Below are 16190 nucleotides of genomic sequence, written 5' to 3'. Positions count from 1 at the left end.
ATGGAAAGTGATAACAGGATGGTATCAGCTGTAGCTAATGCTGGTGGGATCAGGGAAGATATGGTAGCTGAGAGAGGGAAAGTAGACCAGCTCCCACCCTAACTTCCTTTTGAGCCTTATCTCAAGGACTTTTTTTGACATAGCAACAGTTTCTCTCTGGAAAATTGATTACTAGCCTCATACATTTCCACGATAAATGTTTATTTAAAAAAGAAAATTCAAACATTCGTTAACAATTGCAAAAGTAACTAAAATTGTGGTATCTTATTGCTTTGGGTTTTCAGAACATCCAAAGCTTTTTTGGTCATTCATTTGCATTTCCTTCAGGTATTACATGTCATTGAAATGAAAAGTGGTGTAGAAATATATCTGAATATAAACCACTTTTCTCCCAACATCTTTATCTCTAGCTATGTTTAGGTGTGAGAAATACTGCATTTCATTAGTATCTTTAAATCCACCTGATTCAGAATCAAAGACCATGGTTCAGGTCTGCGTGTTTGTGCCCCTCTCTCACTGTTTCCTATGTTGAAATCCTAACCCCCAAAGTGATGATATTAGGAGATGGGACCTTGAGAAATGGGTTTAGTACCCATAGAAAAGAGGTTCCAGAGAACTCTCCTGGCCCTTCCACCTTGTGAGATTACAGGAAGGAGGCTGGCCAACTAGGCCATCCCCAGACACCAAATCTGCTGGTAGCTTGATCTGGAGACTTCCCAGCCTCCAGAACTGTGAGAAATAAATGTTGCCGATAAGCTACTCTGTCTATAGCACTTTGTGACAGCAGCCTGAACAGACTAGACAGCCATATCTGCCTTCCACATCCCACCAGGATTGTAAAAGTCCTGGAACAATTCCAGTTCAGTGCGGGAGGTCCTGCGCTCTTGGGTTATTAGTGAGGCCCCTTCAAGTTGACCTCCTGCCATCTGGGAACGTGGGATTCTTGGATGTAGCTGGGCACCCTTTGCCTAGTGCGGTCTGAGTGCTTCTGTCCTCCACGTGCATCTAAAGTCTTGATTTTCCCACCTCTGTGAGGAAGTGGGTCTAGATCCTAGAAGACCTTCCTCTCCCAGGTTTCTTAAAATAGAATCCCTTTCTTTCCATCTCCTTGACCTCAACTATTTTCTCCTTCTGCCTTCATTCTTAGACCCAGCTAGCTTCATTTTCTCAATGCGATTTGGCTTTTACAAAATAGAGGTCAAACCTTGACTTTGTACTACACCTGCATTCTGTCCTGCCAAAAAATATTCCTGAAGCAGTGAAGCCTAAAAACAACTCTAATTGTAGAATGCCAGAGAGGAAAATACAAACTACTGTTTTAATTAATTACTCTGTAAGCATTTTATCTTTATAAAATTTTTGAAGTGGATATTAGCTGGGTATACATTTAACACAGAGAGGCATAATTAAAAGAGAATTTTCAATTTTTTAATGCACACCTCAGTCAGTAGTAAATCCTCCAAAAAATTCAGGAAGTTATTTGGAACATTTTGAACACCTGTTCTCATATGCGCCCGTATTTACAGGTGACAATATTCTTAATATCATGTGCTCATTTCATGTAAAACGCCATAACACTGTAGTAAGCTAAGTCAACCAGAAACTAAACAAAATATATAAAATCATATTTTATACAACGAAGAAAAACAAGATTATCAAAGAATTTATGTTTTGTATAAAATAAAAAAACCATATTTCCCTCACCAGAGACTCAGGGGCCCTAATGTATCATGTTGCTGAGATTTGAAAGCCTCATTCCAGCTTTCTTAAAGTCCACAACAAGCAATGCCTTAAAATGAAAACCTATTTTCCTCTTTTCTTCTTTTGTACAACATTGCTTTCTCTCAACTACCACTTAAAATTCAAGTAGGTTTTTTTTTTATTACTAAGGTCACATTATAAAATAGCACATAAGATGAAAGTAATAGAGTATAGCCAAAGAGGGGCGTGAAAATAAACACATCAGAAGCCAGGCTGCTTGAGAGCAGGTTCCAAGGTGCTCGTTTTCGTGGGCTCTTTAAGGTAGGCTGACAGGAACAATCAGTCGCCTCATCGATCACTGACAGAACCTCAAGAAGACGGATGATATACAAAATAGCAAATGCCACCGAAATTAAACAAAGTGCTGGAAGAACAATTAACATCTTTGGGGATGAAAATGCCCAGGAGGCACATGGCTAATTTTAGGGCACAAAACCAAACTTGAATGACATCTTCATCTCAACAGCAGTGATGCCCACAAAATAAATATCACGATTCTACCTACAAGTCTGGTTGTGTGTTTTCATATCATTTCAAAATGTCATCAGTTTCTGATCAGTTGCAGGAAGATATACTTGCATGTCTCAAGAACTCTCGTGGCTTTTATGTGGCACAGATAATTTTAGACCTCACCCCAGTCCCATGACAGGAATATAGTGTATCAATAAGTAACTGGATGAATTCTTCCTAAGGGAGTTGAGTCAGGAAGGAGTCCCACCCTCTATGAAAATGACTCTGTAGCTGGAGAGGGAAATTTGAAAGCCTTAGAAAGCTCCCAGAGGGCAGGGTGCTACCATGTTCTTAAAGCAGGAGTTCCGCAAAATCTCCAAACTACAAAGATGCTGATAGATAATACAATGAAAAACCTTATTGATTATCGAGATCATGAAGTTTGCAGCATAATTCAACTTTGTGTTCATCTATAATCCATAAAAACAGTAAGGCACAGAAGATAGCACATTTTGAGTATTTAAATTTACATTGATGGATTTCATTCAACCAGTATTTTAAAATATATTTCCGGGTGCTTCAATATTTTTCCTTTTTGATAATTTGTGCTATTATTTTCTAATGCAATTCCATACTTGATGGGGGAACAAAGATAGATATGTGTGGTGAGTCTAAAAACAGAAAAGCAGAGTGAACAGTAAAATGGTCTCATGTTGGTCTTAAAGTAAGACCATTTCATATGCTTCTAACTCCAAAATAAAGAAACAAAAAACTCATCACTCAACCCTTATATTCTCTGTAATATTCCTTCTATATTTCCTGTAATATAAGAATAATGTAATATTAATGTGTTTTAGCTAATACAGCTTTTAATAAAAAAATACCTATTTTATCACTCTCTACACTACCTTTTGGGTGTAATTATTGCAAAGCACAAACTGAATGCCCTCATCTCCACATCTCCAATGAACGGCCAGCAAGTAATTAAAAGCGTTCAGCTCTTAGACACAGTGTAAAGCTACAGCATACTGTATTATTTTCTTGTTAGTTTAATACATGCAACTCTTCAAACAATATTTAACAATGTATTACATGAAACTAAAGCACCAATTAATCACTGGCTTAAAGTTAGAAATTCATCTTGTCTAAAAGAAATTCTTTTCCAAAAGAAATAATTTGCTTAATATTTTAATCCTTGCCTAATATTTTAATCCTTGCCTAATATTTTAAATATAATAATATTTATTATTTTATAGTTTATATTGAGTAATAAAAGTAAAGTGTGAGCTTGTTCACTCAAATGTCAGGTGTTCAGATTTTTCTCATGGCAAGAATAAAGTTCCCCAAACTCATTCAGCAAAGCAGCCATATCACAATCTTACATGTGCAGCGTTCTAATGAAAAAGAAATTCTTTAAACCAAAAATTTGATTTATCCAGAAATCTGTTTGTAGCATCCTGTCACCTTTTCTTATCAACTCTTATACAATTCAAATCTAAGTCAAGGAAAAGCTAATCCATAGACTGTCCTGTCACTGCAAAATATATACATGGAAATGATGCTTTAGGACCTGAGCTGTCATCTGCTTTACTCACAACATTAAAGATCTTCATTAATATGAGTTTGTTGCTTAGCTATGAAACACCTTTCCTATGTTGCCACGAAGATAAGTAACTTGCAGTTTTCTAGTTATAATTTTCCCAATTAATGGCTGGAAGCTACTAGATTACAGATAGAATAAGCATAATCATATTTATCCAAATGCGCGATTAGAAAGCCACAAGAGGAAGATGGCCCTAAAACACAACAGGCGTTGTTAAATGTGGGGATGGGGAAAAGCGGTGGGGTACAAAATCCTACCCAGTTGAGAACCACTAGTCTAGGTAGATGGAATCTATACAAGACAGAGAAACCAGGGAAGCTTCTGACGTGCACTGGGGCAGATGGGGGGTCTTAAAAGCAAAGCCCCTTTAGAGTGTGGGAGTTCCAGCAAACAAATGAAAGATATCTGCCAGATTTTGAACCTGGAGCAACATAAATCTACATAAACCTGTTAAGCTTGAAATCTCCCAGGATTAGAATTTTCAGAGCCCAGAAGACAAAAGACCTGCCAGGAAGAGCCTCTTCTAGGCCAGAAAGGTACAAACTGCTCAATCTTACGATACTTAGGAGAAAAGTCCCTCAGGAGGACAGGCCTGCATTAAATGCACCAGATCTCCAACTCAAGACACTTGCCAGATTTTGAAGTTTCTTGAGGTGGGAGGCGGAAGAGCTAGATTCTAAACTCCCAAAGGACCCAACTGAATCTCACACAGGGTCCAAGGACACACCAATCAAACCTTCAAGAAGACTACATCCAAGAAATAGGAACAAGGCAAGCATGAAGTGAGCCTAAACTATAACTACAGCTGCTTGACTCGGTTCAATGCCAAATTGGATTTAACTTCAATCATTCTTTCTGCCTAACACAGCAAAGGAGAATAACATTTTCAGGCACACAAAAAACCTTCTCTGATGCTAGAAATGTTCTTTATCTTCATCTAAGGGGTGGGCACAGATATATATATATATACTTGTATATTATATATACATATATATAATATTCAAGATTTTAGTGTACTTCCCTGCATTGTTATACCTCAATTAAAAAACATAATGATAATGCTAATAACCATAATTCTGAATTAAGTACTCAAAAATGCAACATCCAAAACAAAGCTAGGTTCTTGAAAATAACATATATCTAATCATCCCACCCCCTCACCATTCCAGTGCCGTGACTTACCTACTCCTGCCTGAATTCCATGTTCCTTATTCCCTTTTCCCTTGCTTTATTTAGTTTCATTATGTCTATTTGTATTCCTAAACTTTATATATATATATATATATATACACATATATATACATACATACATACATACACACACACACACACACAAACCAGGTGTAATGAGCTGCATTTTATATGAGATGTTTAAATTCGTTTGTCTTTCTCACTGTGCGTCAGTACCTTACAAGTAATAAGCCTCAAGGTCAATGGTTTGTAGCAATTATTCCCAGATGCTATTTATCTCATGGATAGACTTATTTGCTCTAAACAGATTTTTGAGGCCATTTTTTTAGGGGGGGCAGATTCTCCCCTTCAGGAAAAGTTGAAGTGTCTTTTCTGTCCTCCGTATATACTATGTTACCTCTAATGGCTATAATCAAATTGTCTTTTATTCCTTGATTTTAATATGATCATATCATATCAGTCATTTCTTCCATCCCATTAGTTTTATTTTAAACACATTATATATTGCCCCTCTTTTCTAAATCGTCCATTAGTACTGTAATGGTATTAGGTTGGTTCTCATTTTGCTTTCATAGCTCTGCAATCTTATTTCAACACATTCTTTTGTTTTATCAGTTTGTATTTGAACAAAATGGTTTACTGAATACATATTAAATTCAATTTGTCTATGAAATAAATCACAACTGGGAAACCTGCTTCTGTTCCTTGAATTGCACTTTCTCTTCCTGATTAGATTTCTCAGCTGCATCTTGCACATTTCACACACTTTCTCTGTCTCTCTCTCCCTCTTTCATCCTCTTATTATGGGTTTAGACATTTTACTTTCATTGAAAAATAATGATAAATTTTCCTTGACATCATTCCCAACTTTCCCATCTTTTCTGGGACAGACTCTTCTAAACATCAAGCCTTGGTCTGAGTTTCACTTTTAATCAATTTTCTTCAGCCCAAGAAATAACTGTGCTCAAGAAAAATGATACCAAAGCAAAAAATGCTGACAGGTTAATAACAGGAAGAAGTTCAGGTGATGGTAATAGTAATAATAACAACAGTAACCCTTACCCTGAAATTTAACGGAGGATTTTCTTTCTCATATTATTCCTTCTAACAGGTTGAGGTACCCATTCTAGTAGTCTTTATATTTCTGAGAGAAGGACCTCCACGAACATGAACTTGGCTTGAAGAAATGGTAGACTATGACCTAGTAATTATGGTAATTAACTAAATCTCTGAAATAGCTGGGTTATTTAGTTCAGTTTCTCTTCCATCCCCAAAGTAGCCAACTACCTCCTTCCTGTCCCAAGGTTTGCCTGAGAAGGGCTGCAGGGGAAGGTGTTACAGGTACAGAGGAGCTCATGGAAGCTGCAGACCACAAAACAGCATTGCTCACGCCCACAACCATCCAAAGCTTGACTGGCCATTTCCTTCCCCAGAGCTCTCATAATAATGAAATACGTGCTCAGTCTGTGGTCTTAAAGAAAAGGTTCTCATAATTGAATCCATTTGTCACTGCGAATTTCAAACCCAGTCTGATAGATTCTTTTTTTGTTTGTTTGTTTATTAAGGTCAATTGAGATTTTTTTTTGACTTTTATTTTATTTATTTTTCTATACAGCAGGTTCTTATTAGTCATCAATTTTACACATCAGTGTATACATGTCAATCCCAATTGCCCAATTCAGCACACCACCATCCCCACCCCCCCGGGGCTTTCCCCCCTTGGTGTCCATACGTTTGTTCTCTACTTCTGTGTCTCAACTTCTGCCCTGCAAACCACTTCATCTGTACCAGTTTTCTAGGTTCCACATATATGCGTTAATATACGATATTTGTTTTTCTCTTTCTGACTTACTTCACTCTGTATGACAGTCTCTAGATCCATCCACGTCTCAGCAAATGACCCAATTTCGTTCCTTTTTATGGCTCAGTAATATTCCATTGCATATATATACCACATCTTCTTTATCCATTCGTCTGTCGATGGGCATTTAGGTTGCTTCCATGACCTAGCTATCGTAAATAGTGCTGCAATGAACATGGGGGTGCATGTGTCTTTTTGAATTATGGTTTTCTCTGGGTATATGCCCAGTAGTGGAATTGCAGGAGCATATGGTAATTCTATTTTTAGTTTTTTAAGGAACTTCCATATCGTTCTCCATAGTGGCTGTATCAATTTACATTCCCAACAGTGCAAGAGGGTTCCCTTTTCTCCACACCCTCTCCAGCATTTGTTGTTTGTAGATTTTCTGATGATGCCCATTCTAACTGGCACGAGGTGATACATCACTATAGTTTTGATCTGCATTTCTCTAATGATTAGTGATGTTGAGCATTCATTCATGTGTTTGTTGGCAGTCTGTATATCTTCTTTGGAGAAATGTCTATTTAGGTCTTCTGCCCATTTTTGGATTGGGTTGTTTGTTTTTTTGTTATTAAGATGCATGAGCTGCTTATAAATTTTGGAGATTAATCCTTTGTCAGTTGCTTCATTTGCAAATATTTTCTCCCATTCTGAGGGTTGTCTTTTGGTCTTGTTTATGGTTTCCTTTGCTGTGCAAAAGCTTTGAAGTTTCATTAGGTCCCATTTGTTTATTTTTGTTTTTATTTCCATTACTCTAGGAGGTGGATCAAAAAAGATCTTGCTGGGATTTATGTCAAAGACTGTGCTTCCTATGTTTTCCTCTAAGAGTTTTACAGTGTCTGGTCTTACATTTAGGGCTCTAATCCATTTTGAGTTTATTTTTCTGTATGGTGTTAGGGAGTGTTCTAATTTCATTCTTTTACATGTAGCTGTCCAGTATTCCCAGCACCATTTACTGAAGAGACTGTCTTTTCTCCATTGTATATCCTTGCCTCCTCTGTCACAGATTAGTTGACCATAGGTGTGTGCGTTTATTGCTGGGCTTTCTATCTTGTTCCATTGATCTATGTTTCTGTTTTTGTGCCAGTACCATATTGTCTTCATGACTGTAGCTTTGTAGTATAGTCTGAAGTCAGGGAGCCTGATTCCTCCAGCTCCGTGTTTTTCCCTCAAGACTGCTTTGCCTATTCGGGGTCTTTTGTGTCTCCATACAAATTTTAAGATTTTTTGTTCTAGTTCTGTAAAAAATGCCATTGGTAATTTGATAGGGATTGCATTGAATCTGTAGATTGCTTTGGGCAGTACAGTCATTTTCACAATATTGATTCTTCCAATCCAAGAACATGGTATATCTCTCCGTCTGTCGGTATCATCTTTAATTTCTTTCATCAGTGTCTTACAGTTTTCTGCATACAGGACTTTTGTCTCCCTAGGTAGGTTTATTCCTAGGTATTATATTCTTTTCCTTGCAATGGTAAATGGGAGTGTTTCCTTAATTTCTCTTTCAGATTTTTCATCATTAGTGTATAGGAATGCTAGAGATTTCTGTGCATTAATTTTGTATCCTGCAACTTTACCAAATTCATTGATTAGCTCTAGTAGTTTTCTGGTAGCATCTTTAGTATACTCTATGTATAGTATCATGTCATCTGCAAACAGTAACAGTTCTACTTCTTTTCCAATTTGTATTCCTTTTATTTCTTTATCTTCTCTGAATGCCATGGCTACGACTTCCAAAACTATGTTGAGTATCAGTGGTGAGAGTGGACATCCTTGTCTTGTTCCTGATCTTAGAGAAAATGCTTTCAGTTTTTAACCATTGAGAATGATGTTTGCTGTGGGTTTGTCTTATATGGCCTTTATTATGTTGAGGTAGGTTCCCTCTATGCCCACTTTCTGGAGAGTTTTTATCATAAATGGGTGTTGAATTCTGTCAAAAGCTTTTTCTGCATCTATGATCATCTGATCATATGGTTTTTATTCTTCAATTTGTTAATATGGTGTATCACATTGATTGATTTGTGTATATTGAAGAATCATTGCATCCCTGGGATAAATCCCACTTGATCATGGTGTATGATCCTTTTAATGGGTTGTTGGATTCTGTTTCATAGTATTTTGTTGAGGATCTTTGCATCTATATTCATCAGTGATATTGGTCTGTAATTTTCTTTTTTTGTAGTATCTTTGTCTGGTTTTGGTTTCAGGGTGATGGTGGCCTCATAGAATGAGTTTGGGAGTGTTCCTTTCTCTGCAATTTTTTGGAAGCGTTTGAGAAGGATGGGTTTAGCTCGTCTCTAAATGTTTGATAGAATTCACCTGTGAAGCCATCTGCTCCTGGCCTTTTGTTTACTGGAAGATTTTTAATCACATTTTCAATTTCATTACTTGTGATTGGTCTGTTCATATTTTCTATTTCTTTCTGGTTCAGTCTTGGAAGGTTATACCTTTCTAAGAATTTGTCCATTTCTTCCAGGTTGTCCATTTTATTGGCATGGAGTTGCCTGTAGTAGTCTCTTAGGATGTTTTGTACTTCTGCGGTGTCCGTTATAACTTCTCCTTTTTCGTTTCTAATTTTATTGATTTAAATCCTCTCCCTATTTTTCTTCATGAATCTGGCTAACGGTTTATCAATTTTGTTTATCTTCTCAAAGAACCAGCTTTTAGTTTTATTGATCTTTGCTATTGTTTTCTTTGTTTCTATTTCATTTACTTCTGCTCTGATCTTTATGATTTATTTCCTTCTGCTAACTTTGGGGTTTTTTTGTTCTTCTTTCTCTAGTTCCTTTAGGTGTAAGGTTACATATTTTATATGAGATTTTTCTTCTTTCTTGAGGTAGGCTTGTATAGCTATAAACTTCCCTCTTAGAACTGCTTTTGCTGCATCCCATAGGTTTTGGATCATCATGTTTTCATTGTCATTTGTCTCTAGGTATTTTTTTATTTCCTCTTTGATTTCTTGAGCGACCTCTTGGTTATTTAGTAATGTACTGTTTAGCCTCCATGTATTTGTGGTTTTTACATTTCTTTCCCTGTAATTCATTTCTAATCTCATACTGTTGTGGTCAGAAAAGATGATTGATGTGATTTCAATTTTCTTAAATTTGCTGAGGCCTGATTTGTGACCCAAGATGTGAACTATCCTGGAGAATGTTCTGTGCACACTTGGGAAGAAAGTGTAATCTGCTGTTTTTGGATGGAATGTCCTATAAATATCAATTAAATCTCTCAGGTCTATGGTGTCATTTAAAGCTTGTGTTTCCTTATTTATTTTCATTTTGGATGATCTGTCCATTGGTGTAAACGAGGTGTTAAAGTCCCCCACTATTTTTGTGCTGTCGATTTCCTCCTTTATAGCTGTTAGCTATTGCCTTATGTATTGAGGTGCTCCTATGTTGGGTGCATATATATTTATATTTGTTATATCTTCTTCTTGGATTGATCCCTTGATCATTATGTACTGTCCTTCCTTGTCTCTTGTAAAATTCTTTAATTTAAAGTCTATTTTATCTGATATGAGTATTGCTACTCCAGCTTTCTTTTGATTTCCATTTGCATGGAAATCTTTTTCCATCCCCTCACTTTCAGTCTGTATGTGTCCCTAGGTCTGAAGTGGGTATCTTGAAGACAGCATATATACGGGTCTTGTTTTTGTATCCATTCAGCAAGCCTGTGTCTTTTGGTTGGAGCATTTAATCCATTCATGTTTAAGGTAATTATCGATATGTATGCTCCTATGACCATTTTGTTAATTGTTTTGGGTTTGTTTTTGTAGGTCCTTTTCTTCTCTTGTGTTTCCCACTTAGAGAAGTTCCTTTAGCATTTGTTGTAGAGCTGGTTTGGTGGTGCTGAATTCTCTTAGCTTTTGCTTGTCTGTAAAGCTTTTGATTTCTCCATCGAATCTGAATGAGACCCTTTCTGGATAGAGTAACCTTGGTTGTAGGTTCTTCCCTTTCATCACTTTAAGTATATCATGCCACTCCCTTCTGGCTTGTAGAGTTTCTGTTGAGAAATCAGCTGTTAACCTTATGGGAGTTCCCTTGTATATCAGTTGTTGTTTTTCCCTTGCTGCTTTCAATAATTTTTCTTTGTCTTTGATTTTTGAAAATTTGATTACTATGTGTCTTGGCATGTTTCTCCTTGGGTTTATCCTGTATGGGACTCGCTGCGCTTCCTGGACTTGGGTGGCTATTTCCTTTCCCATGTTAAGGAAGTTTTCGACTATAATCACTTCAAATATTTTCTCTGGTCCTCTCTCTGTCTTCCCCTTCTGGGACCCCTATGATGTGAATGTTGTTGTGTTTAATGTTGTCCCAAAGGTCTCTTAGGCTGTCTTCATTTCTTTTCATTCTTTTTTCTTTATTCTGTTCCGCAGCAGTGAATTTCACCATTCTGTCTTCCAGGTCACTTATCCTTTCTTCTGCCTCAGTTATTCTGCTATTGATTCCTTCTAGTGTAGTTTTCGTTTCAGTTATTGTATTGTTCATCTCTGTTTGTTTGTTTTTTAATCCTTCTAGGTCTTTGTAAAACATTTCTTGCATCTTCTCGATCTTTGCCTCCATTCTTTTTCCGAGGTCCTGGATCATCTTCACTATCATTATTCTGAATTCTTTTTCTGGAAGGTTGCCTATCTCCACTTCATTTAGTTGTTTTTCCGGGATTTTATCTTGTTCCTTCATCTGGTACATAGCCCTCTGCCTTTTCATCTTCTCTATTTTTCTGTGAATGTGGTTTTTGTTCCACAGGCTGCAGGATTGTAGTTCTTCTTGCTTCTGTTGTCTGCTTTCTGGTGGCTGAGGCTATCTAAGAGGCTTGTGCAAGTTTCCTGATGGTAGGGACTGGTGGTGGGTAGAGCTGGGTGTTGCTCTGTGGGCAGTGCTCAGTAAAATTTTAATCTGCTTGACTGCTGATGGGTGGGGCTGGGTTCCCTCCCTGTTGGTTGTTTGGCCTGAGGCGACCCAACACTGGAGCCTACCTGGGCTCTTTGGTGGGGCTGATGGCGGACTCCGGGAGTGCTCACACCAAGGAGTACTTCCCAGAACTTCTGCTGCCAGTGTCCTTGTCCCCGTGGTGAGCCACAGCCACCACCTGCTTCTGCAGGAGACTCCAAGACTAGCAGGTAGGTCTGGCTCAGTCTCCCCTGGGGTCATTGCTCCTTCCCGTGGGTCCCGATGCACACACTACTTTGTGTGTGCCCTCCAAGAGTGCAGTCTCTGTTTCCCCCAGTCCTGTGAAAGTCCTGCAATCAAATCTGACTAGCTTTCAAAGTCTGGTTCTCTAGGAATTCCTCCTCCCGTTGCCAGATCTCCAGGTTGGGAAGCCTGATGTGGGGCTCAGAACCTTCACTCCAGTGGGTGGACTTCTGTGGTATAAGTGTTCTCCAGTCTGTGAGTTATCCACCCAGCAGTTATGGGATTTGATTTTACTGTGATTGTGCCCCTCCTACCATCTCACTGTGGCTTCTTCTTTGTCTTCAGATGTGGGGTATCTTTTTTGGTGAGTTCCAGTGTCTTCCTTTTGACAATTATCCAGCAGCTAGCTGTGATTCTGGTGTTCTCATAAGAGGGAGTGAGAGCACGTCCTTCTACTCTGCCATCTTGGTTCAGGGCCCCTGATAGATTCTTTCAGATCATGAAACCATCAAAAATAAACAGTGTCACCGTGATTTACCTATCACCTTTCCACTGTGTCTCCGTCTTAGGATGTACCTGCTCCTGTCTGTGTGTCTTCTGCTCTGTAATCAAGAGAAACTCTGTGATTTCATGTCAGCCTTTGAAATGAAGTTCCAGCATGCTTCAGTGTGGAGGAATGCTCTGAAGAGATGGCCAATCTGCTCTTCTGACAAACAACCCCCTCCACCCACACACATGGTGCACCCACATCGTTCACATCACATACACCGATAACTGTACCGACAAGTACTGAGGGAAACCTAATCATTATATCACCTACAGTGATCTTAAAGTACATAAAGTGTACAGTGCGCTTGTACATTTAGAGTTAGATTTTAATAAAAGTCCAATAATACAGTTTTTTCATTTCACGAACTCAAAATAAGCTACAAAACAACTCTTAAGGAAGATTACCCTCAATATTTCAGATTAAAAATGAAAAACAAACTGAATTCAAAGTGGTCAAATAATCTGTTAAGGATACTCTAGTTACTAAGTAGTAGAGATTGGAATGAAATATTGTCTTATATAACTGACATTTTAAAATTAAGTATTTACTACACTAATATTATAATTTCATAATATTTCTCACTAGAAATGTTCATTAAAAGCATATTACTATCATTGGGCTTCCCTAGTGGCACAGTGGTTGAGAATCTGCCTGCTAATGCAGGGGACACGGGATCGAGCCCTGGTCTGGGAAGATCCCACATGCCGCGGAGCAACTAGGCCCGAGAGCCACAACTACTGAGCCTGCGTGTCTGGAGCCTGTGCTCCACAACAAGAGAGGCCACAATAGTGAGAGACCCGCGCACCGCGATGAAGAGTGGCCCCCGCTTGCCACAACTAGAGAAAGCGCTTGCACAGAAACAAAGATGCAACACAGCAAAAATTAACTAATTAATTAATTAATCTGCTTTCTATAAAAAAAAGCATATTACTCTCATAAAAACCAATAAATCCAATTTCTATAAGATAACACTGAGTTTCCCTTGATTTCTAGATTTGTATTTAAATATTTCTGAGAGGTATTTTTATCACACTAGTGTTTTCTTTAACCAGGGGGCTAGAGAAAGGTAAACTATTTTCCTTCAGGTTGAGTGGACTACAGTCAGTTTTGCTCATGTTTTCTCACCTGAGCATATGTATTGATCCATAATTAAATGTGATTCATAACCTTTTTTTAATCTACCTTCAAACATTATGACATAGAAAAGTTGCACTATAACTCAAGGGCATTTCTTTCTACTCCTATTTCTCCAATTAATGTGATTTGCATGGAAACAAATATGCTTCAGCAGAAATCTTTGAAACAGCTATTGCAGTATTTACATATGCAAAGATGACATATTAATTTTTAAATATATGAATTGGAAATTGGGTAATATTATGAAAATTACATTTTTAGATTCAATAAAATGCATACACAGATGTGTGTTTCCAATTGTTCTGTGTTGGATAAATTTCTTAGTATTCACTCCATGTGCTCTCAGTATTTGGTATTTTTTCCTAATAAAAAATTAAGTATAGTTGTTATCATAATAAAAGACTAAAGCAATATATAATATCATACTTTCATTTTATATTTCACACTTTTAAATGAACACATAATATTTCTTATTCAAGGATTATTTATACTGTCAGCATGATATACATTTATTTAAGTTGACCAATCTGATTGTCCATCCTGATTTTGCCCTTATATCTATATATGTGGATCATTAGAAAAATGAGAAGTTCCCAAAAGTGGGAGGTTTAGGGAGGGACGAGGGGAAGATGGCGGAAGAGTAAGACACAGAGATCACCTTCCTCCCCACAGATACACCAGAAATACAACTACACGTGGAACAATTCCTACAAAACACCTCCTGAACGCTGGCAGAAGACCTCAGACCTCCCAAAAGGCAAGAAACTCCCCACGTACCTGGGTAGGGCAAAAGAAAAAAGAATAAACAGAGACAAAGGATAGGGACAGGACCTGCACCAGTGGGAGGGAGCCGTGAAGGAGGAAAGGTTTCCACACACTAGGAAGCCCCTTTGCAGGCAGAGATGGCGGGTGGCAGGGGGTAAGCTTTGGCGCTACAGAGGAGAGTGCAGCCACAGGGGTGCAGAAGGCAAAGCGGGGAGATTCCCGCACAGAGGATCAGTGCCGACCAGCACTCACCAGCCCGAGAGGCTTGTTTGCTCACCCGCCGGGGCGGGCGGGGCTGGAAGCCGAGGCTCGGGCTTCGGTCGGAGCGCAGAGAGAGGACTGGGGTTGGCGGCGTGAACACAGCCTGCAGGGGGTTAGTGCGCCACGGCTGGCCGGTAGGGAGTCCAGGAAAAAGTCTGGACCTGCCGAAGAGGCAAGAGACTTTTTCTTCCCTCTTTGTTTCCTGGTGCGCAGGGAGATGGGATTAAGAGCGCTGCTTTAAGGAGCTCCAGAGATGGGCGCGAGCCGCGGCTAAAAGCGCAGACCCCAGAGACATGCATGAGACGCTAAGGCTACTGCTGCTGCCACCTCTGACGCCGCAGGCTTGCCGCGCACTCCGTGCCCCTCCCTTCCCCCGGCCTGAGTGAGCCAGAGCCCCAGAATCAGCGGCCCCTTTAACCTCGTCCTGTCTGAGCGAAGAACAGACACCCTCCGGCGACCTACACGCAGAGGCAGGGCCAAATCCAAAGCTGAACCCCAGGAGCAGTGCGAAGAAAGAAGGGAAAGGGAAATCTCTCCCAGCAGCCTCAGAAGCAGCGGATTAAATCTCCACAATTAACTTGATGTACCTGCATCTGCGGAATCCATGAATAGACAATGAATCATCCGAAATTGAGGAGGTGGACTTTGAGAGCAAGATTTATGATTTTTTCCCCTTTCCCTCTTTTTGTGAGTGTGTATGTGTATGCTTCTGTGTGAGATTTTCTCTGTATAGCTTTGCTTCCACCATTTGTCCTAGGGTTCTATCTGTCCATTATTTTTTTAAAATTTTTTTCTTAAAAATTATTTACTATTTTAATAACTTTATTATATTTTATCTTACTTTCATTTACTTTATCTTCTTTCTTTCTTTCTTTCCTTCCTTCCCTCCTTCCTTCCTTTCTCCACCCTCCCTCCCTCCCTTCTTTCTTTTCTTTCTTTCTTTCTTTCTTTCTTCCTTCCTTCCTTCCTTCTTCTACTAATTCATTCTTTCTACTTTTTCTCCTTTTTATTCTGAGCCATGTGGATGAAAGGCTCTTGGTGCTCCAGCAAGGCATCAGGGCTGTGCCTCTGAGGTGGGAGAGCCAACTTCAGGACACTGGTCCACAAGAGATCTCCCAGCTCCACATAATATCAAACGTCGAAAATCTCCCAGAGATCTCCATCCCAACACCAGCATCCAGCTTCACTCAATGACCAGCAAGCTACAGTGCTGGACACCCTATGCCAAACAACTAGCAAGACAGGAACACAACCCCACCCATTAACAGAGAGACTGCCTAAAATCTTAATAAGTCCACAGACACCCTAAAACACACCACCAGATGTGGACCTGCCCACCACAAAGGCAAGATGCAGCCTCGTCTACCAGAACACAGGCACTAGTCCCCTCCACCAGGAAGCCTACACAACCCACTGAACCAACCTTAGGCACTGGGGACAGACACCAAAAACAACGGGACCTATGAACCTGCAGCCTGC

Source organism: Tursiops truncatus, chromosome 21 (genome assembly GCF_011762595.2).
Source record: "Tursiops truncatus isolate mTurTru1 chromosome 21, mTurTru1.mat.Y, whole genome shotgun sequence".
Lineage (NCBI taxonomy): Eukaryota > Metazoa > Chordata > Mammalia > Artiodactyla > Delphinidae > Tursiops > Tursiops truncatus.
Note: the sequence above shows the minus strand (reverse complement) of the source record.